General features: G+C 49.7%; 1 protein-coding gene across 2 annotated transcripts in view; it reads left to right on the top strand.

Moving 5' to 3' along the window:
• The window catches only part of TNNT1 (troponin T1, slow skeletal type), a 57,866-nt gene that overhangs the window by 3,221 nt on the left and 27,020 nt on the right, over positions 1-27,625 (top strand). Inside the window, exons 2-3 of one of the 2 annotated variants that reach the window (XM_088451002.1) lie at positions 4,244-4,276; positions 7,148-7,177. The exons of the other annotated variant lie outside the window; for it this stretch is intronic. The gene's annotated coding sequence lies outside the window, so the exon portion shown is untranslated. The remainder of the gene's footprint in view (positions 1-4,243; positions 4,277-7,147; positions 7,178-27,625) is intronic. 2 annotated transcript variants of the gene reach the window in all.

Raw genomic sequence — 27,625 nt, 5'->3', positions numbered from 1 at the left:
GCGCATGCTCAGTGCAGACCATCGACCCACTTGCGAGCGGACAGCCGCTCGCGAGTGGGTCTGAATCAGGCCCATTATTTTTACTAAAATAAAGTGAAAAAGGGTGTTTTCACACTCTTTTCACATTATTTTAGTATCACCTACAGTTACTACAGGGCAATTGGAGTAGACTTCGTAAAATTAATAATAATTGTAATGGGAAATGTGATCTGGCCAAAGTTACTAAACTTAAATTGTGAAAAAATACCGGGGAAAGCCCTGTGATAATAACGCCACCTGGAGATGGCGTTATCCAGGGTCTTCCCCGGTTACCGGGCTCCTGCTCTGCTCTAACGGGCAGAGAAGAGCCCGGAGCCGGCCCCAGTGATCAGCTGTGTGGTCTAAACAGACCACATGCTGATACACTGTAAAAAAAAAAAAAAATTAGTAAAGAAAAAACTTACCTGAGTCCAGGGAACGGTGATCGGGGCTCCAGTGATGTCTCCCCTCCGGTCAGCTGGTCTCCCAGCCTGCACTGGGGCCCGGTTGTCACCTGACCGGGTCCCAGTGCAGGATGGGATGTCAGCTGACCGGAGCCACGGAGGACATCACCGGAGCACCGATCACTGCAGGTAAGTGTAATTAAGGGAGGGGGGTCCGCGATTGCGGAGCAGGGCTTAGTGGTGGGGGCGGGACTTAGCGACGATCAGTCGGCACATGCGTCGGCACTTGTCCGGTATTTTTTGCGAACATACCGTGGTAAGTGTGTGGAGGGGATTCGCAGGGACAGAGCTTTATCGCAAGCTCTGTCCCTGCAAGGGATTTATAGTAAATCCCTATGATATTGCCTGAATTCACAATGTGAATTCAGTTGGTAATATCACACTACAATCTGCATTCAAAATGCGGAATGTAGTAAATAGAGCCCTTAGAGAGAATATGGTCAAAATGTCAACATTCTGAATTAAATTAAGGTTAGTGTTAGGGTTAAGCTTCAATTAGGGTTAGGCTAAAATATGAGTGTCGACATTGTGACTGTCGATATTCATAACATCGACATATTGAACAGGTCGACATTTTATCAGTGTCAACATTGTGAATGTTGAATGTCGACATCCTGAACATGTCAATATACTGAACATTTCGATATTATGGTGTCAATATAATGAATGTCCACATTACATAACAAACCACATTTAGAGATGTATATAACTAGGTTACATGTAACACTTAAATGATCTACTCTTGGTATATAGACACTTTCTCGTATAAAGGGTCAGGATGCACTATCCTCTATTATGCAGCCAAAACCCCCGGAAATTGGTATGATCTGCGGCAGCGGATCATCTTGGTTGCAGGTCCCGGCCGTATTAGGCGACAGGGGCGCTGCATTATGCCTTAGATTCCAGTCCCGGCTGTTGCTAGGTAGCTGGGGCTCTGTCTGTGTCTGTGCAGCTCATAGCGGCAATCCATTCTGTCAGTGTATGTGCAGCAAACAACTGCAATCCATTTACTCATCAAGGAGGCATTCTGCAGGGCTTGCTCTCATTGGTCCCTGCTTCTGTAAAGTTACAGCCAGCCCTACACTTTCTGCCGGTGATATTGTCTGACTTCAGGAGTACCTGTGTTTCCCTAAGAAACTCAGATCTTAGCCGGCCTCACCGTGTCTGAAGTTCCTGCGTTCAAATTAGCTGTTGTTTCCAGTTTCCTATACCTGTATTCCTAATCAAAAGTTGCCCAGGTCTATCTGCTGTTATTCTATCAGCTCACGTCCACGCTGCTGGTACAATCCGGAGCAGCGATTTCTGCAGCTGCTGCCTACCTGTCCTTAGCCCGCGGTATTTCCACACCACAGCCTAAAGCTGGGCACACACTAGACCAACTTACATCAAACCATCCAACTAGTTGATTGGTTGGAATGAAAATCTGGTAAGGAATGGGAGTAAATGATGATCAGCAATTTGCTCCTAAATGCCAGAAAACAGATGAAAATGGTCGGTCAGACAAGTTTGTTAATTGTTTGATCTAAACAATTTGTTCAAACAACAGTTTTTGTCCATTTTCCGGCATTTGGGAGCAAATTGCTGATTGTCATTTGCTTTCATACCTTACCAGATTTTCATTCCAACCAATCAACTAGTTGGCTGGTTGGACAGATAATCTTTAGATGTGTGGCCAGCTTAAGTCTAAGCCGTGTCAGTCAGTGATCAGCCGCTTCAATCCAGCAGGACTCCAACTCACTTGACCTCAGACATTAGTCTCTTACTTCAGCCAGTGGCCCAGCCACATCATTGTGCTTGTCCTGTTATACCTCAGTACGCGGTGTAGGCCGCATCACCGTCCTTGGACCACTTGCTCCAGTCTCTGGTCTAAGCCGCACCAGCGATCACCTGTCGGTCATACCTCAGCCAGTGGCATAGCCACACCTCAGACCCTAGTCAGCTACATCAGCCAATGGCCTAGCCACTCTATTGTGCTCAGTCCAACTGTTCCACAGTCCACAGCATTGACCATCACCACTTGCCGCTGCCAGTGTTCTTTTACCATAGTTCCTGTACAAGTTACATTTTTCACTCCAGCTAGTTCCTGCAGTAGTAGGACTGCCACTTCATAGCATAACCTTGTCTCCTGCCAGCAGTCCTGCCTTTTGTCACTTGTGTAAGCCTCTACTGCTGGAGGCTTAAGTCCAGGCAGCCACCTAAGTACCGGTGTGAACATCTATCACTAAGGGAACAGCAGGTGGTTGTTATTGGCGGAATATCCTCTCCTTGGCTCTAGAGATCTTACACAACTGTGCGGGATTCCGTAACAAAAATGTCATTTTTGAGGGTTTGACCGCATTTCTCATATGCACCAAACTTCGAAAAGCAAAGCTTTCCACAACTTGGAGCTGGTGGGCAACGTCATCTTCAGTTGACATTGCCCAATAGAAGCCTATCACATCCACTGTATTTGTAAATATTACAGATTATGGACCTGATTCAGACTCTCTCACAAGCGTCCGCTCGCTCGTACGCGGCCGATGTTATGTAATTGCGCATGCGTATGCATCGCAGTGCGCATGCTCAAACTAGTTCGATCGATCGGGAAGCGCTTGCTCGCCTAGCAAAGACAGCCAAGTGGAATGAGTGACAGGAGAGGCCATTTGTGGGTGGTAACAGGGGCACGGCAGTAGTAACGGGGGAGTGGAGTTGGGAATGCAGGTGTGCCAGAATGTTTCAACGCCGTTTCAGAGGCATGCATATTTAACAGCCAGCGTCATAGTACACGTCACCTGATTGAATTATACACTGAAGTGATCGCAGTGCTTGCGGTAGGGTACAGTCAACTGCAAGCGCTGCGGTCAGATACGATGGAACCTGATGTACCGATGGTTGTATATACTTCCTGGAGATGACGTTCTCTAGTGGGCGCTTAAAGACAGGATGGTGGGCATCTGTAAACACAAAATAATCGCTCGCCAAGACATAGTGGGCTTGCTTATGCCTTGCCGTGCGATCGCCTGCCTTGACGTCACTTAGCAGAATTTGCATGCACTGGGAACTAGCGGCCGCATCTAGCGAGAGGGTCTGAATCAGGCCCTATATTTTATCTTTGGATAAGTTAGTATTTTCCATTCAGTGTCCCTTTTACGAAGGATATTTGAGCATCCATATAATTTTATTTGTTTGGTTAACTATACTTAATCATTGGCTTACAAGGGGAATTAAAGACAAAGACATAAACTTTACATTGTGCTTCCCCCAGGTAGTACGGTGCTGATGTTTACTCACTGTGATATAAAAAAAACAATCTCTACAAAAAGAGATCTAATAGCCACACGTCCTGAGAAACATGTAACGTGGTGTAATGGTGCATAAGGGAAGACACTCCTAATTTGGTATTCATTATTATTGTAGACCTCATCTAAGCTCTGGCTTCCTTCTCTTACCCAATAATATCTGCCAAAAGTTAAAATGCTGTATTATTCCTGTCTGTTAACAAAAATATGAGCCCACGTTCATCAACCAACTACAGCCTAAATTAGTTAATTCATTTATAGACTATTAGATCTTGCTCCATATCTAAAAACAATCCTTTACCAGACCTGTTAAGTACATGAAAGTTCCCCACTGATAGATGGGACGGTATCTAGATACCTTGAAGCATCTGTGCTATGCATTTGAAGCTCTCTGCTAGGACACTGTTTTACCATAATGTTTTAGCTGCTGATTTCCTGACCTTCCTGTGTTTGCTGTTCCTGCTTTATCCTTGTGCTGTGCAGTGGCTGAGGAGCCTGAACCAGAGGAGGCACCAGGTATTAATGCTTTGCTTTTATGTTTCTTCATATAGTTATTTTGTTGATAACATTGAATGGAGAACACAGATGAATAAAGTAACACGAGCATGGTTGGATTTAGTTAGAGGAGAACTAATCGAGCCAGAAGGGGACACAATTTATTTCCACTGTTTTCATCTAGTTAAGATTACCCTACTTGGGTATTTACAAAATCCAAAGTGAAATACTCTATTTCATAAAAAAAAAAAAAAAAAGCTTTCTAACAATCCACTAAGGTCTGTCCCGATTCCACCATGTATGCGTAGTGGAAGCTGGGGAGTGTGCCGGAAGCGAGCAACAGAACAGACCTTAACCAGAGAGGACAAATGACCCATCAGCAGTGGGGTAAGTGTACGGCCATAAAGGGTGGTACCAGGATGGAGTGAGGAGCGGGACTGTAGTAGAGCAGCACGCGGACTAAGGTGACCCAGCGTATGCCAGGTCCCTTTACTAATACTTAATGATTGATTATTTATCTATCTACCTATACCCTGTACCCATGTCCTGGATTGTAAAAGTGGGTTTGACTATGGTAGTACAATTTTTGTTATCATTCTTCATGTCCTGCTTGAATGTGTATACCCAATTTTGAAGTGGTACTGTAGCCAATCAAATAATATGAACGTGCCCAGCAGAACAGAGTATATCAGCATGTGTGTTTATCTTGTGGAAGGCAAAAATCAGCTGTCTACCCAAATGCTTTCACTGCTCCTTTCGGAGCAGTAAAACTAGTGCGCTTGTGTGACCTACAAGTCACACATGTGCACAAGAGCCCCGGTGGCCAGCAGAAGGAGCCGGAAAGGGGCGGAGAGATCCAAGAGGAAGGTAAGCAGGAGATATCTGTGGTACTAGTGTATGGGGACAGCGGGCCATTCCGCAAGTGGAAGGTAAATAGGAGATACAGTATCTGTGATCTCTTCTGCTTTACCTCCTTGATAAATGGCCCGATAACTTAATTTTTACAATGATGATGAATAGGCCCCTATGTGAGGATTCAGTATGATTTACCGACAACGACATCCCGGCAGCAGTGAAAATCCCGATCGTCGACTAACTAATCTACCCCCTAACTCTCCCTTAGGTGTGCCTAACCCTATCCTCCCCCCCAAGTGCCTAACCCTAATCCCCCTCTAAGTGCCTAAACCTAACCCCCCCTTCCCCGCCGTCTTAACCTAAGACCCCCGGTGGGGTGCTTAACCCTAACCGCCCCCTGGGGGTGTCTAACCCTAACCCTCCCTTACCCTAGCCTAAACCTAACCTCCCGTGGGGGGGCGCCTAATCCTAAGTCCCCTCTGGGAACCCTAAACCTAACCCTTCCCCCCCCCATGGCTGTCCATGCCCGGCGCCCGGCTTACCTTCGATTAGTAAGCTGGGTGTCGGGCTCCCGGCTTAGGGAAAATGACAGGCGTCGGGATTTCGACGCCTGTCATTTAACCCTTGCCAGGATTATACAGTTGGGATTCCGTCCATCGGCTTCCCCTATGTGAGGAGCGGAATGCAGGCAGCAGGACACAGGGGCGTCTTAAGAGAGGAGGGGGCCCATGTGCACTCCCCGTGCAGGGCCCCCTCCTCTCTTCCCGGTGGCTGGCAGCCGACTGACGCGGCTGGCCAGCCACCGGAGCATTAGTAGACTCCGGGCACTAAAGTGTGCCCGGAGTCTACAGCGCTTGCGCAGAACGCCACCAAAATGGACACCGCGGCCATTTTCTGGCGTTCTGTGCATGCACAGTAAACTCTGGGCACTAGAGTGTGCCCAGAGTCTACTGCGCTTGCGCAGAACACCAGAAAAATGGCCGTGGCGGCCATTTTCCGGTGTTCTGAGCAGCGCTGACACCCGCCGCGAGACCACGGACGGGTAAGTTTAAAATAATATGGGTGCAGGGTGTGCGGTGCGGGGCCCCCCTGGACCCGGGGGCTGAAGTGCCCCGCACACACTGCACCTATTAGAGATACACCACTGGCAGGACACAGTAGTAATGTGAGACTCTAGTCAAACCTACAGCAAGATTGTGGTGTCAACCTAACCTCTAAATGACACAAAGTTCACACAACAAGCATGTTACATACTGAAAGCTCGTTCCGATAAGTCAGCCTCAATTTTTTTTTTCTTAGGAAATGAAAGTATCATTGTGCACTTCCTAGCAGAGGGTTGGATTTCCTGACAATGGCTAATTATAGTTGCTAATGTATTACTTACATACACTTTGTTTTGATGTTTTATAATTTGTGCCTTCTGTTTGCTAAACAGCACCATCTATTATTTTACTCAACAATCACCACTATTTTAAATTGCACAAAACTGGTAAAAATGTGAGAACAATTGATATGAACAGAATACCGTTACTCCAAAATGAACTATAAGCTTATTATATGTGCAGTAGTGTGTGCAGCAAGATATTATATGACTTGATATGAGCAAAAGAAACCACATGTGGGCTTAGATTCCATGAAGGACTGCAGATCACATAAGATAAGATCAAATACTGTAAGCATGACAAGAACTCCACATAGGAACACTACAATTAAGAATCAAACCATTAATGTTGTTTGTTCACACAGCTTCTAAAAATGAAGTCGAGGTGTTGTCCATAGCAACCATTCAGATTATAGCCATCATTTCTATTGCATTCTAGAAAATGATAGACAGAATCTGATTGGTTGCTAATATATGGACAAGAGCCCTTTAAATTTTTAGAAGCTTTAGTAAATATACCTTAGATCTGTGTGTCTGTGTATAGCTTTAATGACTGTGTGTTAACCTGTAACCTCTTCCTTCTTTCTGTGCTTGGCTACCTCCGGCTACGCTGCTGCTGCTGCTGCTGCTGTTACTATAAATGCTATGCTTTACAGATGACCCCGAAGAAGAAGAAGCTGGAGAAGGTAAATACAAGTTAGAATTTACAATCTATGGAACTTGTCATCTATAGCAGACCTGACCTAAGCTATAACTAGCATCATATTCAAACCTGAAAATTATATGAATGTGCCCAATTAAATAAGCTAATCATAAATGTCAAATTTGATGTGGTTAGGGGAGGCTGTCCTTGCTTCTCCTGTAGGGTGTTGTCAAAGTACAACCTGCTTCCAGAACGATTAAAGTCTGCCTTGGCAGAAGTTAGGAGATATGGATAGTCATCGCAGGATGGCCATTGAGTAGAGGCAGCATTGCTACTATCGTAATGTGCTTTGCAATGTCATGTAGTCATCGTAAGGTAGCCATTCAATGGTTAAACCATCAATGGTTATTTAGTGAACCTGGGAATTGGTACATGCGCAAAAGACACTTCTTTCGGGGACCACAGCTTAATGGATGTAATGAACCATCGGATGAGTCATCTGAATCAAGCATATTATGGTGCTATGCATCGCAGTACTGGCATCCAATGGGAAAACCATTTCCATTGAATGAGAAAAATCAATGTTGGCCAGCCATCAGTTTCTGATGCCTCTCTCAAGTAAGAGAGCATCTTTGGATTGCAGGAGGCATCAAGGACTCTGGGGGTCATTCAGAGTCGCTCGCAAGTGCTGAGTGCTCGCAACCGACTCGATGTTGCCCCACTGGGCATGTGCACGACGGAGCCGGCTCCGTTCTGCGCATGCGCGAGACCCGGCTAGTGACGGACGCTCCGTTGCTAGGGGTCTCGCAGCAGACGGGACGAGCTGTCGATGGTGAGTGACAGCTCACCCCATTTTGGAGGCGGGCAGTGGGCGTGCCTGCCCAAACGGAGGCGTTCCCGCCAGAACGCTTGCCGTTTGGTGGCGGCCCCACTGACATCATTGCTGATGTCAGTGGGCAGCTTCCTGCTCGATCAGAGCAGGAAGCTCCCTGGGGCTTACGAGTGCCCAGACCCAACCTTAGGGTCTGGTCGTAAGCCCCGATGTCGGTTGCTAGAGCTGTGGGTGTTAACCCACAGCTTAGCGATTGACAAGGAGGCGGTCGTTCATGATGCAAGCTGCCGCCCTGATTCAGTGCTACCGCTTGCAACTAACGACCGCCTCTGAATGAGGTCCTCTATCTCTGCTGAGGCAGAATTTTCTCATACTGACAGAGTGTATTTTAAATGGAAATATTTAAAGTTCTATTATCTGCTATACTTTGTTATAGGCGATGCTGGAGAAAATTATAATGCTTGTTGAGCACTGAATATACATCTTGTCTACAGCCTTTGTACTACTGTCAGAACATAAATAATTCCCAGTGAAATAATATGCTGTCAGCTATCTATAGAAAAAGTTTGAGTAATAGTTCAGTGTTTAACGCCTCCGTTCTTATCTTCCCAAATGATGGGTGTGCCACTCTCTAGCTAACTAAGATGATCACATACTGTACAGATTTGCTGAACTTACCACTTATCGTGACCAGCATCTTTTAAGAATCTATTTTCCTTCTCCTTGTGAGTCTAGAATTTATTAGCAAGATCTTAAACAAAAGCACACGAAATACATATATATTTCTATAATGAGTTTTTTCTTCTGATTACTAGAGCTAATACCTGGTCCTCAATGAGTCCACAACCGGACGCTGCAACTCAGCCTACTGCATCTGTAGTCACTACTAGATGGCTGTAAAACATGTTAAAATCATTTCCATAGACACTTTGGGGCTGATGCAGAGTTGAACGTATTGGCAGAATACCTTGGGGCTGATGCAGGTGCTGATAGGTGTCACCGGTGTGCGATGGTGGTCAGTCCACATGGCAGATAACTTAACCAGGCTTATTGGTTTATTAACTGGCAGAGAACAGGATAGCACTGGGTTAACGCACGTATGCATGCACATACAGTGGTAACAGACAGAGGGCCTGATTCAGGGATGTACGCAATGCTGTTTTTATGCAGAATGAGCGATTGTTTGCTAGTGCATGCATGTAAGCCGCACTGCGTACGCACGGAGATTGGTTTGCGATTAAGCCCGCACAGAGGATCCATTTGCAAAGGGAGTGACAGGAAGTCACCATTTGTGGGAGGCAATGGGGGAGTGGTTACAGAAACGCAGGTGTGTCTGTCTGTTTAAACGCTGTTACATGGGCGTGCACAAATTATCCATTGCGATGTCCTACACAGCATGAGAGCTCTCTGCGTGTAAGGAGAGGCACATGTTACACCTGCCACAAGGGCTGCATGGCTTGTCGATATGTAACGATATTACAGATGTTTATGCTGGTACGCGATGTAGGATGCAGATGAGAAGGCAGTGGCGGGCGTCCCTATACTCAGGTAAACTTTGGAACTATTAGCATATTTTCGCAGCTGCGTTCCGTGCGATCACATTAGCGTCTATCTCTGAATCCGGACCAGATTTAGCAGTGAGCTCCTGGGTTAATGAGGTGGTGTGTGTAGATGGAGTAGCACACACCTGTATATGACTGGCGGCAGTGGCCCTTTAAAAGTATACAGTGGGGGGTTTTGTTGTGTCTGAAACGTACGCCTATTAGTTGGAGAATATCTTGCATGGTTTCACCATGTTTATGATCCTGAGTCAAATGTATGTAAGAGTACAGGAGAGGCAGAGTCTTACACTTGTTAATTGCATCTCCACCTACAATTGAGTCATGCCTCATACCTGGGCTGTAAATGGACATTCTCAGTTAGGCAAAGATCAGTGAAGGTGTTCAGCGTAATTTCCGGCTTTACAGGGCTAGAAGCGTAAATCCGCTTTTTTTCAGATGTATCATTTGCACCAAGTATAGGTTGTGCAAGTGTGCAGTGATGATGATAAATAGCAAACTAAGGGCCTGATTCAGAGCCGGACGCAATTAGCGCTTGCTCGTCCTGAAAATAGGGGTGGCTATTCAAATGAACCGTTCGCTGTTTGCGGTCTGTTCACGCCTCTAGGTCTGAACGAGCGAACAAAACTTGCAGTCGTTTTTTGGGAAACTACGCCCCCTGGCCGCTCGCATTCTACGTCATGTCCGCTATGTATTAGATTAATCGAGTACATCGAACAGGGTATGAGCTGCTCGCTATTCTTGTGGTTGGTTTTTGCTACCACAATTTTGCGAGCAGTTCTGGCTACAAAAAAACACAGTGACGTTGTCAATGACGCTGATGTTTTAATTATGCACACCCATAAAACGCCCGTTTTGACCTTTAAGCACGCCTGCGATCGGATCTCCACTCCCCGTTTTCAAGCACCTTCCCCTGTTACCACCCACATACGCCTCATTCTGTCACTCAAAATAGCAGGCATTCGCTATTTTGCGAGCACACGATTTTCGGCCGCACTGACTGGTTCGCGCATGCGTATTACGATCCGTACGCATGCGCAGTTGGGGAAACATCGCTCGGAGGTCTGTTGGTAGATTTACTAAGGCTTCTAAAATTAAAAGTGGTGATGTTGCACATAGCTGCCAATCAGATTATGTCTATCGTTTTCTAGGGTGCAATAGAGAAACAATAGGATCTGACTGGCACCACTTTTCATTTTTAGAAGCTTTAGTAGATGTACCCGCAGGAAGTGGGTGTGACTATGACTGCAGAGGGAGTGTAGTGGTAATGTAAGTACAGAAAAGGTGTGTTCTGGGCTGGGAGTCTCAAGCTAAGATAAACATGGCCACCAAAAAGTCTCAAACACAGCCTCCCAAAGGGGTTTGCGTTGCATCAGCTCTGATCCAAGGCCCTGATTCAGAGGACGCTCTGACAGAGCGCTCGCTCTGAATCAGGGCCGGCCTTCTGTTTTTTAGAGCGGTCTCCTGGCCGCTCGCATAGCTGTGGGTGACCAACCACAGCTATAGCGAGCACACCGAGCGGCCAAAATGATGGTCGCAATGGTCAAGACCATCGGGCTTGCGACAAGACCCTGCAGTAGGGTCTCGCTGCCACAAGCCCAGTGATGTCAGTGGGGCCGGACCCAGACGGTAGGCGTTCCCATGGGAACGCCTCCGTCTGGGCAGCCACGCCCCCGGCACGCCCACCGAAGGGGCCGTGCTGTCAATCACCATCGACAGCACGCCCCGTTTGGTGCGAGACCCATAACGACGGCTTGGCCATCGTTATTCGGGTCTCGCGCATGCGCACTACGGAGCCGCCTCCATCGTGCGCATGCGCACTTGGGCACCATCGACCCGCTTGCGAGCGCTCAGCGCTCGCGAGCGGGTCAGGATCAGGCCCCAAGTGTATAGTTGATCATGACGACTGTGTACAACTGGAAGCAAATGTCACAAACAACCTTTTTTTCAAATACATGAAAACAGTAGGCACAGTGCTTTAAAGTCACTTAATATGGCAAGGGGTATGTAGTTTTGAGACCAGGGACCCATGGCCGCCGGTCTCAATACTGACAGTGTAATCCCGGCAAGGGATCTAACATAGGCGTCGAAATACCGAAAAGTGATTGTCAGCCAGGGACCATTTGTGGGCAGTAACAGGGGATGTTGACTCAAAAGAAGGCATGTTGTTACCATTTCACTGTGATCCCATATGCAGTTATTAAGGCTCCGGCGTCAGCCATTCTATGCGATGACAGGGTTACTCTGAAGTCCAATGATCAACCGATGTATGTCTGATGGTTGCTTCCTTGTACGCAAGCAGCGGATCTGCGATGTCGCCAGTGGGCGTCTCAATACAAATCACGGCGGCAGCGATGTTTGGATATTTTCGCACAGTCGCTGCGTACAAAGAAGCAATCGCAATGTGATTTGTGACCTCTCTGCATTAGGCCCATTGTGTCAAGTTACAAATTCTAGTAATAAAACAGAGCATTTTTGATTATTATATTTATACTGAGATTTGAATTACTGATATAGGCCCTCATTCAGAGCCGTACGCTCTGAGCAGAGCGCACGCTCTGAATGAGGGCCACCCTCCATAAAAATGGAGCGTCCTCCTGGACGCTCGTATAGCTGTGGGTCACCACCCACAGCCTATACGAGCGTGCAGTTTGATGGCCGCGATGGTCTTGACCATCGCGACCATCGAAACTGCGAGCCGGAGCCTGCGGTTGAGGTTTTCAACCGCAAGGCCCGGAGTGATTTTGGCTCTATCAGAGCCAAAATCACTCCCACTGACATCACTAGTGATGTCAGTGGGCCGGCTTCTGACGGTAGGCGTTCCCTTGGGAACGCCCCCGTCAGGGAGGCACGCCCACCAAAGGGGGCGTGCTGTCAATCAACATCGACAGCACGCCCCCTTTGATCAGACACAACGAGCGAAGGAAAGTCCTTCGCTCGTTGCGTCTGGTGCATGCGCACGACGGAGCTCCCTCCATCGTGCGCATGCTCAGTGCAGACCATCGACCCACTTGCGAGCGGACAGCCGCTCGCGAGTGGGTCTGAATCAGGCCCATAGTGGACACTTTGCCTATGTGAGAGAGTGCTCCGTCATACCATTGTTTCACCTCTCCGGTCCCAAGTGTAGATGCCATCAAAATGCAGTCTCATATATGCATGCACTCATTTTCCTGGCATTCACAGTGGGAATTCACAAAATATACAGTATGTTCTGCAACTGGGCATACATTCAACTCTGCCTTAGCCCCTCTGTGTCTAAGCCCCAGGTGCCAGGGCTCACTAATGTCCTGTAAGCCGAATATTAATTGCACTGAAAGTAAGCCAATCTTTAGCACAAGGAATTGAGATGTAGACCATCAGGGACTATGGGGGTCATTCAGACCCGGTCGTTAGCGCCGATGCGCTCGGACCGGGTCGATGGCCCCTCACAGAGCATGCGCATGACGGCGTCGGCGCCGTCGTGCGCATGCGTGAGACCTGCTACGACTGACAGCGCCGGTCGTAGCGGGTCTCGATCCAAAGGGGGCGAGCTGTCGATGTTGATTGACAGCTCGCCCCGTTTGGAAGGCGGGCCGGGGGGGTGGCAGCCCAAACGGAGGCCCTACCCTAGGGTCTCCTCGTAAGCCCCGATGGTCATCACCGGAGCGGTCGTTAGAGTTAACCCACAGCCTAACGACCGCAACAGAGGCGGGCGGTCAGGATGCAAGTGGCCGCCCAGTTTCTGAGCGACCGCTTGCATTCTCCGACCTCCTCTGAATGAGGCCCTATGATCTTCATCGTCAAATCAAAGCTCTCAACTGTCCCGATTTCAGCGGGACATTCCCGCTTTTCAGACACTGTCCCGCCGAAAGCCCGCAGTGTCCCATGCGCGGGGGGAAGGTTGGGGGAGAACACTCCATCACAGAATACTGAACAGATGCCATGCACATATGCAGAGTGATGGAGGTGTGTCGTGAGGCCACTCCCCTTTCCAGCTCAGGCGGTCATTCCTTCAGCTCACGGGTGGTTCTGATCTTCAACTCCCTAATGTTGTCGGGTATGATCAAAATAATTTTATACAATATTACTGCCATTCCTAATATCAATCAATAAAATGGATATATATAACTATGGTTGAAAACTGCGTTCTGGTTGGAGCGGGGGAGGGGGGGTTTGCAGGAGGGAGGGTGTGGTGGATGATGGTGGCTGTGGGGAAGTGGGGAGGTAGTCTGAGCACAGCTTCCCTAAGAGGTGTCCGGTCTCTAAATGGGTATCTGAAAGTTTGGAAGGGTAGCACTGACAGGTATAGATGGGGGATGGTGGTGACTGGGGGAAAGGCGGGGGAGGGAGGGGATGAGGGTGTACGGGGGGGTGAGCGGATGGGGAGACGGGAAGCCCATGAGGTGGGGTGGCTGTGTATGGTAATCTATACTGGTGTGGGGTGGTGTGTGATGCTGGCGTGAATAAATACTGGACAGTGGTTACAGGGTGAACAGGTATTTATTGCAGTGTACAAATAAGAGACACAATACTCAAAGTACTTGTGCAAGTCCCTCCTGGGCTCAGAACCATATGAAGCTCGTTACAGTCCAAGGGGAAAAGTCCATACCCTGTTGGTGAGGTAGGGGGGGTTGAATAGTTCTAAGGTGGGGGTAGCCTGGCTGGCTCTGTGGATGCACAGTCCGGGGTGTTCCAGTGCTAGATCGGCGACCCGCTTAGACTTTATCACTTACTGGTAAGTGTGGTGGGTGGGGCAGGGGTCCAGCTGGAGACTTGTGTCCTTGTCGCTTGGGTGCGCTGGTGTTGGACCGGGGGCGTTGTGCTGTGGTGCCCGTGTGGTCCTGGCTCATCAAGGTAGGATCACGAGTGTGGGTGTTTCACCTGTGGTTCGTCTCACTCATACTGGTGCGCGGTGTCACCTTGCCGGTGGTGTAGGCGGGGTGGTGGTTACTGTAGCAAGTAACTTGATGTCTTGCCGGTGGGTCATGACCCTTCTTGGGGAGCAATCCTGCGGCTCTCTTAGCTGATGTAGACACCCATGCGTCCGCGTGTTCCTCACTGTGTGCTGGTGACAGGCTGGGAACATGATGTTCGGTGTTCCTCTAAGCCCTAACTTTCAGCTAAAGGGGCAGGCGGGTTTGGCTTTCACGGTGTTGGCTCTGGTTTCAGCTGGAGATTGGTGTGCCGAGTAGGTGGGTAGCGTCGATGAATTTTGAATTTACAATGTGCTCACAATCCACCTGCCATCTTCCAATCACATCCTACTTAGCAATAAGATATTTTTGAAACATTCCCCTTTCCCCCCCATAAGTAATTTGGTGGAGGACCCTCCTCTGGGACTCATGCCTTAATTCATCAGTTCCCTGAAACTTACAATTACTGGTGATCTCCACTAGCCAGTCTCCATAATCATTTCTATTTGCAGAAGATTCTTAATTATGGGAGCCTGACACTCATGAATGGTCTGTAGGAGCACAAACAGCAAAGACAGATCACCATCAGGCTAGTGTGGGGAAAGAGAGTGTATATAGAATATAGCTAAAGAAAGTGGAAATCACCACTTTTATGAGCTCAGTCACACATCTGATTTTTTTTCACCCATTGTACAGTTGGTTGGTGAACTTTGGTGAACTCGGTCAGGCTACAGTAAGCTTAAGCTACCGCAGCCTGGCCAAAGGGATAGCCATCGCGACCAATGGTTGTGATTAGTGGCGGATTTTGCCTAGGGGCTGTGAGGCTGCAGCCCCCCCAGTAAAATCTGCCACCTCAGTGTAGTCAGTGCAGTCTGTGACTGCACTCTCTACACTGTGACTGGCAGTGGCCTCCTATTGGAAGTGGCATCTGCCAGTCAGATGCACAACAGGCAGTCTCAGTGGGAGGTGTCTCCTCCCCTTGGGACTGCCAGTCCGGGCTGCTATTGCAGAGAGTGGCATCCAGGAGGAAACTGCTACTCTATCTTTCAGCCAACCCTACCTGGCTCCTATGGGACATAGGGCCTGATTCAGACCCGCTCGCGAGCGCTATGCGCTCGCAAGCGGATCAGTGGTGGCCCGGTGCGCATGCTTGAGACCCGGATAGCGACGGGCAAACCGTTGCTCCGGGTCTCGTACCAAAGGGGGAGTGCTGTCGATGTTGAGTGACAGCATGCCCCTTTTGGTGGGCGGGCCGAGGGAGTGGCTGCCCAAACGGAGGTGTTCCCATGTGAACGCCTCCATTTGGGGGCGGCCCCACTGACATCACGAGTGATGTCAGTGGGGGAGATGTCGGCTCTGTTTGAGCCGAAATCTCTCTTGGGCTTGCGGCAACGAGACCCTACCACAAGGGTCTAGTCGCAAGCCCGATGGTTGTGATGGTCAAGATGTGGCCGCTCACTATAGCTGTGGGTGGTCACACACAGCATGCGAGCGGCCAGGAGGCCACTCTAAAAAAACAGAAGGCCGGCCCTGATTCAGAGCGAGCGCTCTGTCAGAGTGTCCGGCTCTGAATCAGGCCCATAGTGCACATCCGCCAGTCCCAGCCCTGTTATATCATTTTGAAGGCGCTGGGACCTGGCCAGTAGCTACTCTTGCGGTCACCGGAGAGTTCCCCTCTGGGCGAGTTTTCTCAGCGGCGGCAGCTCCCCTCCTCTAAGAAGGTAGGAGCCGCCGATGGTCGTGATTGTTCCAATGGTGATCCCAGGATGTGACCTGGGACCGCAGATGCAGCATTGAGCTGTCTGTTTCCTAAAGACATTGGCCCTCATTCAGAGCCGTACGCTCTGAGCAGAGCGCACGCTCTGAATGAGGGCCGGGCTCCATTTTCATGGAGCGTCCTCCTGGACGCTCGTATAGCTGTGGGTCACCACCCACAGGCTATATGAGCGTGCTTTGTGATGGCCGCGATGGTCGAGACCATCACGACCATCGAAATTGCGAGCCGGAGCCTGCGGTTGAGGTTTTCAACCGCAAGCTCCGGAGTGATTTTGGCTCTATCAGAGCCAAAATCACTCCCACTGACATCACTAGTGATGTCAGTGGGCCGGCTTCTGACGGGAGGCGTTCCCGTGGGAACGCCCCCGTCAGGGAGGCACGCCCCCGGCACGCCCACCAAAGGGGGCGTGCTGTCAATCAACATTGACAGCACGCCCCCTTTGATCGGACACAACGAGCGAAGGACTTTCCTTCGCTCGTCGCGTCTGGCGCATGCGCACGACGGAGCTCCCTCCGTCGTGCGCATGCTCAGTCCATAACATCGACCCACTTGCGAGCGGACAGCCGCTCGCGAGTGGGTCTGAATCAGGCCCTTTATCTGCTGCATTGGCATTTAAGATGGACGGAATTGCAGAGCTGCACACAAGCGGCTGTGCAATTCTGTACATCTCCGATGCAGATCCCAGAAAATGGGGGGTGACAGGCCCCCATTTGTGGGAACGCAGGCCGTCTCCGCACCACCCCCCAAATGCTTCTGCCTGTCAATCAGTCAGTGGCTTGGGGGAACTCAGGACGTAATTCAGGCCCACTCGAGAGCGCTGAGCGCTCGCAAGCGGGTCAATGTTAGCCCAGTGCGCATGCGCACGACGGAGGCAAGCTGTCGCTATGGGTCTTGCTACAAAGGGGGTGTGCTGTCTATGGTCAGTGACAGCACGCCCCCTTTGGTGGGCGTGCCAGGGGCATTCCCATGGGAACGCCTACTGTCTGGGGCCTGCCCCACTGACTTCACAGGTGATGTCAGTGGGAGTGCTTTCGGCTCTGATAGAGCCGAAAGCACTCCTGGGCTTGCGGCAATGAGACCCTTCCACATGGGTCTCGTCGCAAGCCCGATGGTCGCGATGGTCTTGACCATCGTGACCATCATCATGGCCGCTCGCTATAGCTGTGGGTGGTCACCCACAGCTATACGAGTGGCCAGGAGGCCGCTCTACAAATGAAGAAGGATGGCCCTGATTCAGAGCGAGCGCTCTGTCAGAGCGTCCGGCTCTGAATCAGGGCCTCAATGCGGTATCACATGTGCAGAACGGGACCTGCGCAAGTGCTTACCACTTACCATCGGAGATGTCTGCCAACCATTGGGTTAGTGTACATCTCTGAATCAGGCCCACAGTTCACTTGGCACGACAAATAGATCCCTGTGACTCAAATACCAATTTGTATGCTTGGGCAATCAGAGCAGATAGTGGGCACTGGGCAGACATGGAAGGGGCACGTCCTATGATTTTGCATTGATACTTGTGTGTACTGCCAGCTGTTTTCTCATAAGGGTTCATGAACCCTATTTTGAGTAAGCAACATTCATTTAAACTGTGCCTGCAGCTCAGGAAAGAGCCCAGGTGTATAAGCCTTTTTGCTTGTCTTGCCACAAAGGTAAACAAACAGCCACAATAAAATGCCTGTTTGTCATGTACAATTGGGAAGATGCCATAAAACTAAGGATGTCATCATTTTCAGGGAATCTACAAGCATAAAAACCATGTAGGGCTACAGGACCACCAGTTAGACAGCTTCATGGCAAATCATTGCTCATCCTTCCTAAGCCTGTGCTGCTACTGCTCCGACAACATTGCTTGGTGCCTGTGTTATACTGCAGCTTGTGCTTTTCTCTGTTTCTTCCTCTTACCCACGTTCTGCCTGTCCTGTCTTTTTGCTGCTGCTGCTGCTGTATCCAACAGAGGAGTATGGAGAACACGTAGAAGGTAATAGATAATATTGTATCAGGAAATGTTAATCAGAAGTGGCAGGTTCACTAGACTGTAGGTGATATTTTTAACCTATAGGTGGAATTGTTTTAAACCTTCAAGAGAGGTAAAGTGTAGAAGTTGCCTATAGCAACCAACATGTTCTATAAGATTAGATAGAAGCTGATTAATTACTATGGGCAACTTCTCCACTTTATCTCGAAGATTTGATAAATCTCCCCCTAAAGCCGCATACACACTAGACGATTTTTATGAACGATATGGACGATAACACTTCTTTAAGCTATTATAGAGAATATACTGTAATAGATGGTAACTATAGTAATACTAATTACCAGTGGCGTAATTCATCCCAGACGCAAGTTATAATTTGGTGCCACCCCTAAAAAAAGGGAAAATAAATACGGTGCATGACTATCTATCTATCTATCTATCTATCTATCTATCTATCTATCTATCTATCTATCTATACACACAACAACACTAATATAGATGTGTTAATTAGTTTCAAGTAAATTTGCAGGATATCCCCCCAAAACACCCTTTTTCGGGTATATACAGCTATGCGTTAGTCACAGATAAAATAGTGACCTGTATAGTGCAATTAGTATGAGGCTCAGATTCCTCTTGATGGAGACGAAAGCCCATCTGATGTGGGGTGGGGAGCCCTCCTGATACCCCAGATAGAGGGGAAAACCACCTGATGTGGGGGCTTGAGGACTGAGGCCCTGATTCAGAGCTCTGAATCAGGGCGGCATTTTTTTTTCATGTGAGCCGGCCTCCTGGCCACTCGCTAAGCTGTGGGTGACCACCCACAGCTTTTGCGAGCGGCCAGGTGATGGTCGCGATGGTCGTGGCCATCGGGCTTTCAACAAGACCCTTGTGGTAGGGTCTTGTCCATCGCAAGCCCCAGTGAGCTTACGGCTCTAATAGAGCCGGAAGCTCACTACTGAGGCCACCCCCAAACGGCAGGCGTTCCTTCAGGAATGCCTCCGTTTGGCCAGCCACCCCCCCTGCCCGCCTCCAAAACGGGGCGAGCTATCAATCAAAATCCACAGCCGGCCCATTTTGGTGCGAGACCTGTAGCAACGGAGCGCCCGTCGCTGGCCGGGTCTCGCGCATGCACACGCCGGAGCCGGCTTCGGCGCGTGCTCGCGAGCAGGTCTGAATCAGGCCCTGAGTTCGAGTCAAGATACAGTAAGACTGCTACTGTGGCAGAACTACAAATCACAATATGCCCAGTCTACTGCCGACTGCTTCACTTGCTGGGAAGTTGCTCCACCAAAGATTTGCCCCAGTACTCAGTCGCTGGTGCCCCAGGCCCCCACCTCCCATACCCTCTAACCCGCAGCTCAGTCTGGTGCATCCTTGTTGACATCCAGCTCCTGGAAGATCTGCAGCCGCGCTTATGCTTGGGCCCGCCACACATGTCCGCAGCTAGAGCTGCCACCAGGAAGGAGTGGGACAGGGAGTTGTGGGTGGGCATCAGAGTCACACTGGCATGAGAAGCTGCTGAGGAGCAGCGACATCAATGAGCGGGGACAGGCTATAGATAGACAGAAGGGACAACTGAAGGTCTGACATAGAGCCCGCCACTAGTATATGGTTATGGTAGCTTCTCAGCTGTCAGCTGTCGGGTGCCATATATTGGGCGGCCGTGACAGTACGCTCCAGGTACATATTTACAGCCCTAAGTGGGATGAATATATTGTGGGCAATGGAGGAGGTGCCCCTTCAGTGCGGGAGCCCGGCGGCAGGCGCCTCCATTGTCTCCCATAGTCCTGCCTCTGCTAATTACTAATAAAGAAATGTTGAGTCAATGTACAGTATCAACTTTTTTTTAATACATTTTTCAAATGATCAATGCTACCTTTAATTACCTTCTTTGAAATGTATGATTTCATATATTTTATACTTTTCTGTACTTTGGCCCTGATTCAGAGCCGGATGCTCTGGCAGAGCGCTCGCTCTGAATCAGGGCCGTCCTCCATTTTTAGAGCGGCCTCCTGGCCGCTCGTATAGCTGTGGGTGACCACCCACAGCTATAGCGAGTGGCCAGGAAGATGGTCGCGATGGTCAAGACCATCGTGACCATCGGGCTTGCGACGAGACCCTTGTGGTAGGGTCTCGTTGCCGCAAGCCCTGGAGTGCTTTCGGCTCTATCAGAGTCAAAGGCACTCCCACTGACATCACTAGAGATGTCAGTGGGGCTGTCCCCAGACGGTAGGCGTTCCCATGGGCCTCTCCATCCCCAAGACTCCCTGCGTCTCTCCATCCTCAGGGCCACCTGTGGCTCTCAGCCTCATTCCCCCAGCCTCAGTGTGCATCTCTCTGCCCCATTCCCCCGACCCCAGTGTGTGTCTCTCTACCCCAGTGCATCTCTCAGCCCCATTTGCCCGGCCCCAGTGTGCGTCTCTTAGCCCCATTCCCTTGGCCCCAGTGTGCATTCTTTCAGCCCCATTCGCCCGGCCCCAGTGTGCGTCTCTCAGCCACATTCCCTCAGCCTCAGTGTGTCTCAGCATCATTCCCCAGCCCCTGTGTCACCTCAGCCCTGTGTTAACACCAACCCCCTCAGCCCTGTACAGTCAGCTCCAACCTCCCCCCAGCCCTGTGCAGTCAGCTCCAATGCCCCCCTCAGCCCTGTGCAGTAAGCTCCAACTCCCCCCCATCCCTGTGTCATCAGCTGCAAACTCAATCTCCCCCCTGCAGTTGCCGCCGCCAGCACTTACCTGCTGCTTCTTGGTTTGGCTGCTTGTGGAAAGAGCTGCTGCTTGGTATGTACAGCAGCTCCCCCGGCAGACATTTTTTTCTTAGGTAAGCTTCTGCACATGCACATTGCACAGAAGCTGTAGACTAGAGCTGCCTGATTGAAGCTGAACTCCGATCGCGGCAGCCGGTGTGGGAGAGTGGAGGGCGGCTGCCGGCCACTGTAGGGACCGGCCCTGGATGGCAGTGGGTGGGCAGGGTGAGGGTAGTGGGCGGGCAAGCCGGGCAAGCCGGGCAGCGGCGGATCGGCCAACTGAGCTAATTAGTGGTCAACATGCGACCCTCCAGCTGCTGTGGAACTACATATCCCAGCATGCAAGTTTTGCTATTAGGGCATCCTTAAACTGTCTCAAGGCATGCTGGGATGTGCAGTTCCACAGCAGCTAGAGGGCTGCATGTTGAATACCCCTGGTGTAAAGGATTCTGCATTGCTCAGTGTAAGCACCTAGCAAAATCCTATGCTTGCTCCTCTTCCATGAGGGCAGTGGGCGGAAGTTTTATGGTGATTGATAGTTGTGATCTGCTGTTAACCTTCTATATATTTATTCCTAAAGACTTTCACAATTAGTCAATCCTGTGTAATATGGCTATTCTGTAATGTCCTAACAAAGAAAGTATAGCACTGTGACTAATGTCATTCCTTTCTGCTCCAGGGTTTATATTATCTGCTGGTTTCAGGGTTGTACATCTGAGTTATGCTGGATTTACACATACTATGATGAGTTGCGCCTCCAGTTATGCAATGCATGTCATTATGTCATATTCACTGCTGTACTATTTCCACGTGGCATTTTTTTTATCGGATTATTGTTTTACTTGTACTAACTTTAAATAAGTTTGTAGTAGTTCTCCCTCCAGGTACTTTTTGTTGTCTTAGGGGGTCATTCAGACCCGTTCGCGAGCAAAGGACGCTCGCAAACGGGTCGATGTTGCCCCACTGCGCATGCTTACGACGGACAGAGCTCCGTCGTGTGCATGCGCGAGACCGGGACTGCGACAGCCAAGCTGTCGCTCCGGGTCTCGCACCAAAGGGGGCGTGCTGTCGATGTTGATTGACAGCACGCCCCCTTTGGTGGGCGTGTCGGGGGCGTGCCTGCCAGACGGAGGCGTTCCCATGGGAACGCCTACCGTCTGAAGCCGGCCCCACTGACATCACTAGTGATGTCAGTGGGAGTGATTTTGGCTCTGATAGAGCCAAAATCACTCCAGGGCTTGCGGTAGTGAGACCCTACTGCAGGGTCTCCGTCGCAAGCCCGATGGTCGCGATGGTCTTGATCATCATGGATGCTCACTATAGCTGTGGGTGGTAACCCACAGCTATGCGAGCGTCCATGAGGACGCTCCAAAAAAAGGTAGGAGGGCCCTGATTCAGAGCGAGCGCTCTGGTCAGAGCGTTCAGCTCTGAATCAGGCCCTTAGATACAAAACTTCCCAGGAAAGAGAATAATGCAGCTTATAGTAATAGACAGATGTATATACAGATGTATATATATTTATATACACAACCTCAAAGTATATATAACTCATGACACTAAATTAATCTGCAGCTAACGGCCATTCTACCCCTCTATGTAGTAAATCAGAGATTTAGCCGTAAAGCTGGGCATACAAGTCCAGATAAAATGCCTGCCAGACCGACAGACATTTTATCTGGCAGCCGCAGATGTTGGCGGCATACACTGTCAGATTTCTCTCACAGTGTATAGCCCTACATCTGCGCTCCGCCCCGGGGGAGGAGACATTTCCCTGTTGCTTCCATGGGAAGGAACACAGGAAATGTATGTCTGTCGGCCGCGGCTGGGCATACACTGCCCGAAGTGGCCGACATTGTACTTATAAATATTGCATCGGACGGGCATGCTTGACAATCCGGCATGCCCGACCGAGCAATATTTAACACTCGGTCGCCCGCACACGCTATAATTATCGGGGCGACCCACAGATATCGGGCGGATCGACCCAATAATTGTAGCGTGTATTTCCAGCTTAAGATTTAAAGCAACAATATTTTATATTCAAAACCAAGTTAGTGTTGCCTTTTGAATCATTGTCCATTTTAATCTAACAGTTTAATCGCCAAAATCCTATGCTGCCTGCAAGTCACAGTCTGTTACACATACCTCTAATTTTGGAAAAATAAAAATAACAGTAAGTTATTGAATGTGAATTGGTAACAAATAGCACTGCTTAGTGAATGTCGCCTGCTGTTGCTACATTGAGCTTGGCTGATGGTGATTGCAAATCTTCAAAGCAAATATGTTGACTGTGTCAGTGTGTTAGTTCTCATAAAATATACTTTATAGTTCCCAACTCTCCCTTTCCTTATGGATAGCTGGTGTTATGTGTGCAGGGTAATGAATACATTTACTAGGATCAATGAGAATGCCTAAGGCAGTGTCCCTCTTACGCTGTTACATTTCAATGCAGTCTTCTGACATCTTCTAGCCAATTTATTAAACCACTTACATGCCTAGATTCTAGGAAGGAACAGTAAAACATGCATTTTAAAGTAATAATACAAAGCAAATATAAGAAATATATTGAACCATAGCTGGAAAATTTCCGAGCATCTGCACCTTGCTATGCCTAACATAGGAAACCTACTAGACTGGCCATGTAATATAGGACCTGATTCAGCATTGTACGCTAATCCCGTCGCGACTGCGACTTTTTACGCAGATACTGTGAGAATATGCACCGTGATGTGTATTGAGATGCCCATCGGCGGTTTTGCAAACCCAACCGGCTGTGTAATAAGTAGCAGCATCTGCGTGCAAAGATGCAGCATAGGTCGCAGATCATTCGAATTTGGCAGTACTGAGGGCCTGATTCAGCAAGGAACGCAAAGGAGAGAACGCACGCACTTGGCCGATGTTTTTGTACTGCACATGCGTATGCATCACACTGCACGTGCGCAAACTAGCCAGTGCGATCGGGTTATGATACGCAGACTACATGCAGTGTGTACGCAGACCCTTCCAATATTGATAGAGAGGAAGTGCCATTTGTGGGTGGTGACGGGGGGTGACCAGGCGAACGCAGGCGTTATAACGCCGTTATAGGGGCGTGCATAATTAAGGCAGTGCAGAGGCATACGCAGCCATATCGTAAGCTGTACACAGGAAGTGGACAGAATCCTGCGGCAGGTCAGGTCAACCACTATTGTGCGTATGGGTCCGATGGTTGTTGATGTTTATGCTATCTTGCGTACTGATCAGGCTGTGCGTAAAGGAGATGGGCGGCTTAATATGGGGATGGGCATCTGCATCTTGTGCTGCGGTCTCCGTGAGTGTGCATTGATTAGCATATTCTCGCAGCCAGGGCTGGATTATAGGGGGGGGCAACAGGGGCGGCCGTCCAGGGGCCCCCACAGATAGGGGGCCCCCACACAAGAGGTGGTGGCTCAGCTGTTCCATATACAGCGGCTGCCGTGGAGGTCGCTACCCTGTTGTGATCTGTTCTTCGGCGGTGGCTCAGCTATTCCATATACAGCGGTCGCCGTGGAGGTCGCTACCCTGTTGTGATCTCGCAAGACTATGGGCTTTATTCAGAGGCGGCCGTACGGTCTAAGACCGCACGGCCGCCTCAATGTTTGTCTAGTGCGCATGCGCACAAGGGAGCCGGCTCCTTCGTGCGCATGCGTGAGACCCGCTACGACCGACAGCGCCGGTCGTAGCGGGTCTCTTTCCAAAGGGGGCGAGCTGTGATTGACAGCTCGCCCCGTTTGGAAGGCCGGCCGGGGGGGTGGCAGCCCAAACGGAGGCGTTCCCATGCCGTTTGGGGGAGGCCCCACTGACATCACTAGTGATGTCACTGGAGAGCTTCCGTCTCTGACAGAGCCAGAAGCTCTCCGGGGCTTACGACAAGTGAGACCCTACCCTAGGGTCTCGTCGTAAGCCGCGATGGTCAATGACCATCGCGACCATCACCCTAGCGGTCGTTAGAGCTGTGGGTGTTAACCCACAACCTAACGACCGAAACAGAGGCGGCCGGTCAGGATGCAAGTGGCCGCCCAGTTTCTGAGCGACCACTTGCATCCTCCAACCGCCTCTGAATGAGGGCCTATGTGTGTGTGTGTGTCAGAGGCTGTCACGGTACTTGAGACCAGATAGTCTCATAGAGATGCTGATCAGTCCCTCAGCAGCATATAGGACATAGCCGGGGGTGCACTCCCCATCTTCTCCTCCCTCCTCTCCCTGCCTCCCGCCCCATGGGCCTATCTGTGTCTGGCATTGTCACTGTGCATAGATGTCGCTACCTTTATGTCTCACTGCAGAGGAGCAGAGCAGCCAGCTCCCTGCCGGTGCCCAGGATCTGACAGCAGCCCCTGGTTATGCCGCCAATTGCCTACATTCTCCACCCCACTGCCCCTCGCAGCTAGAGCACACCTTCCAGGGGAGCTGAGAAGTTGCCTCCTACTCCTCCGGCAGGGATACAATGAAGGGGATGACAGAAGGTCTGCTGCAGGTCACCACCCTCTTGAGCCTGGTCGGGGTAAGGGTGGATTTCGACTCTTACCTGCCTCCTATCCAGGAGATCATCCTGGGGAGCAGCTCTATTAATAGGGGCCCCCACAAGTTTGTTGCCCAGGGGCCCCCACAAACCTTAATCCGGCCCTGCTCGCAGTGGACGGGTGCGTGCGTCTGCTAGCGTGCGTTCCTTGCTGAATCAGGCCATGAGTGAGCCTATGGTCTTGCAGGCTGGCTATAGAAACTACGACGCCAGCACCAGTGAAACTGGGTACAAAGACACAGTCGCTAGATCTGACTGTCCTATAAAACGGTTGCAACACGCCTGTGTTTTTCTACCCATCCCTCCGTTATCACCCATTACCACTGACAAACGGACCCTAACTGTCAATCACTCTGCGTCTAAATCCTCTCTGTGAGCGACATTGCAGAGGCAGTGGGATGCATGCGCCGTGCGACTATGCGCTGTAATACAAACATCGGCCAACTGTGTAAATATCGGTATAGAGTACAACGCTGAATGATCATGTCACAGGTGCTTTCAAGGGTGAAAATGATTACAGTAATTGAGAAGTACAGAAAAGTTACATATAAAAGGTAGTGTAACAAGTGTCATTAAAATAATAATAATAATAATAATAATAATAATAATAAATACCAGCAAAGCAAAATCCCAAAGGAGTCTGATGAAATATAGCCAACCTCAGAAGTAGCAAGATGACCGACTCCTAATTCTGGGCCTGATTCAGAGCCGCTCGTAAGTGGCCACTCTTAGCGATGTTCGCACAACTGCACATGCGTATGGGTCGTAATGCGCATGCGCAAACCAGTCATTGCGGTCGGAAATCGTGCGCTCGCAGAACAGCGAGGGGGTGCTAATTTGATTGACAGAATGTACCGTTTGTGGGTGGTAACAGGGGAAGGTGCTTGAAAACGGGGGAGTGGAGAGACGAACGCAGGCGTGCCTAACGGTCAAAAGGGCGTTTAATGGGTGTGCATAATTAGTAAAGGAGCGTCATCGATCACGTCACTTGGTTGTTTTTTAGCCTGAACTGCTCGCAGTATTAGGGGAAAGAAAATCCTACCACAAGCACTGCGAGCAGTTCAGATGCCTTTTGATGTTCCCGATTAATCTAATAAATACCGGGGATGACGTGTGATGCGAACGGCAAAGGGGCGTCTTTACAAAATAGCGAGAGCATTTTTCGTTCACTCGCTCAGACATAGAGGCGTCAACAAACCTCAATTTAAATAGCCGGCCCCTTTTTTGGAACGACCGTCTGCAAATAGCGTCCGGCTCTGAATCAGGCCCTCTGTTCAAAGCTTAATACTGTGCTGTGATTTCTTAAAACCTCACATATACCAGTTTCCAAGTAAATCATACAAGATATGTATTTATTTATGCAATGTAAGAGCCGTTGCTCCTATCACACTTTGCATATAAAACTCTACACAGCAGCAATAAACACAGCTGATATTGGCCAGCATCTAAGTAACTACATTTAGTCAGGCAGTCACAGTGCACTAGGAATGAAAAAATACAACTAATCGGCAATTTGTAGTTTAAGGAAATTACGGCTACAAATTAGTCCGTGTGACACTGCTCTTATGATCTAAGAAATGTAAAACCGCTTGCATGACAGACTCTCAGTAGTTAATATTGTCCTCAAGCATTTCGAATTTTCTCCCAGGGACTTAAAGTATGTCACTCCATCAAAGCACTGATGATCACAGCTATGAAATATCCTGCTGTAACTGGCTGGCATCGATTTTATAGACACCATATAATGGGGGAGATGTATTAACGGCAAATGCGGTAAAACCCCCGAAAATGTAGTTTTCGGGGGTTTTAGCGCATTCCCCGTATGTATTAAGCAGCAGAATGCGCTGCATTCTGCTGCTTCGCGTCGCTAGGTAACGGCACCTTCAGGTGGCGTTACCCAATAGAAGCCTATGGGCTTCTTTGCGCGACGCTCGGGACTGGGAGGGATCCGATCGGATCCCTCCCATGAGCCCTCGCGGCCAGCGGCCTTCTGCGCATGCGCAGAAGGACTTCTGGTTGTTCAACCCGGAAGTCCCTCTGCCCGGCAGCATCGCAAAGGACAGCTCTCATCGAGAGAGCTGTCCTTTGCGAAATCCTTGGTACATACCGCGGTAATGAACCGCAGTATGTACGCAAAGTCGGGGGGGATGTACTGCAACGGCAATGTCGCCGT

This window comes from Taudactylus pleione, unplaced genomic scaffold (genome assembly GCF_031769625.1).
Source record: "Taudactylus pleione unplaced genomic scaffold, aTauple2 ptg000535l, whole genome shotgun sequence".
Lineage (NCBI taxonomy): Eukaryota > Metazoa > Chordata > Amphibia > Anura > Myobatrachidae > Taudactylus > Taudactylus pleione.
The sequence above is the reverse complement of the archived record's forward strand: the minus strand, read 5'-3'. Positions and strand labels throughout refer to the sequence as shown.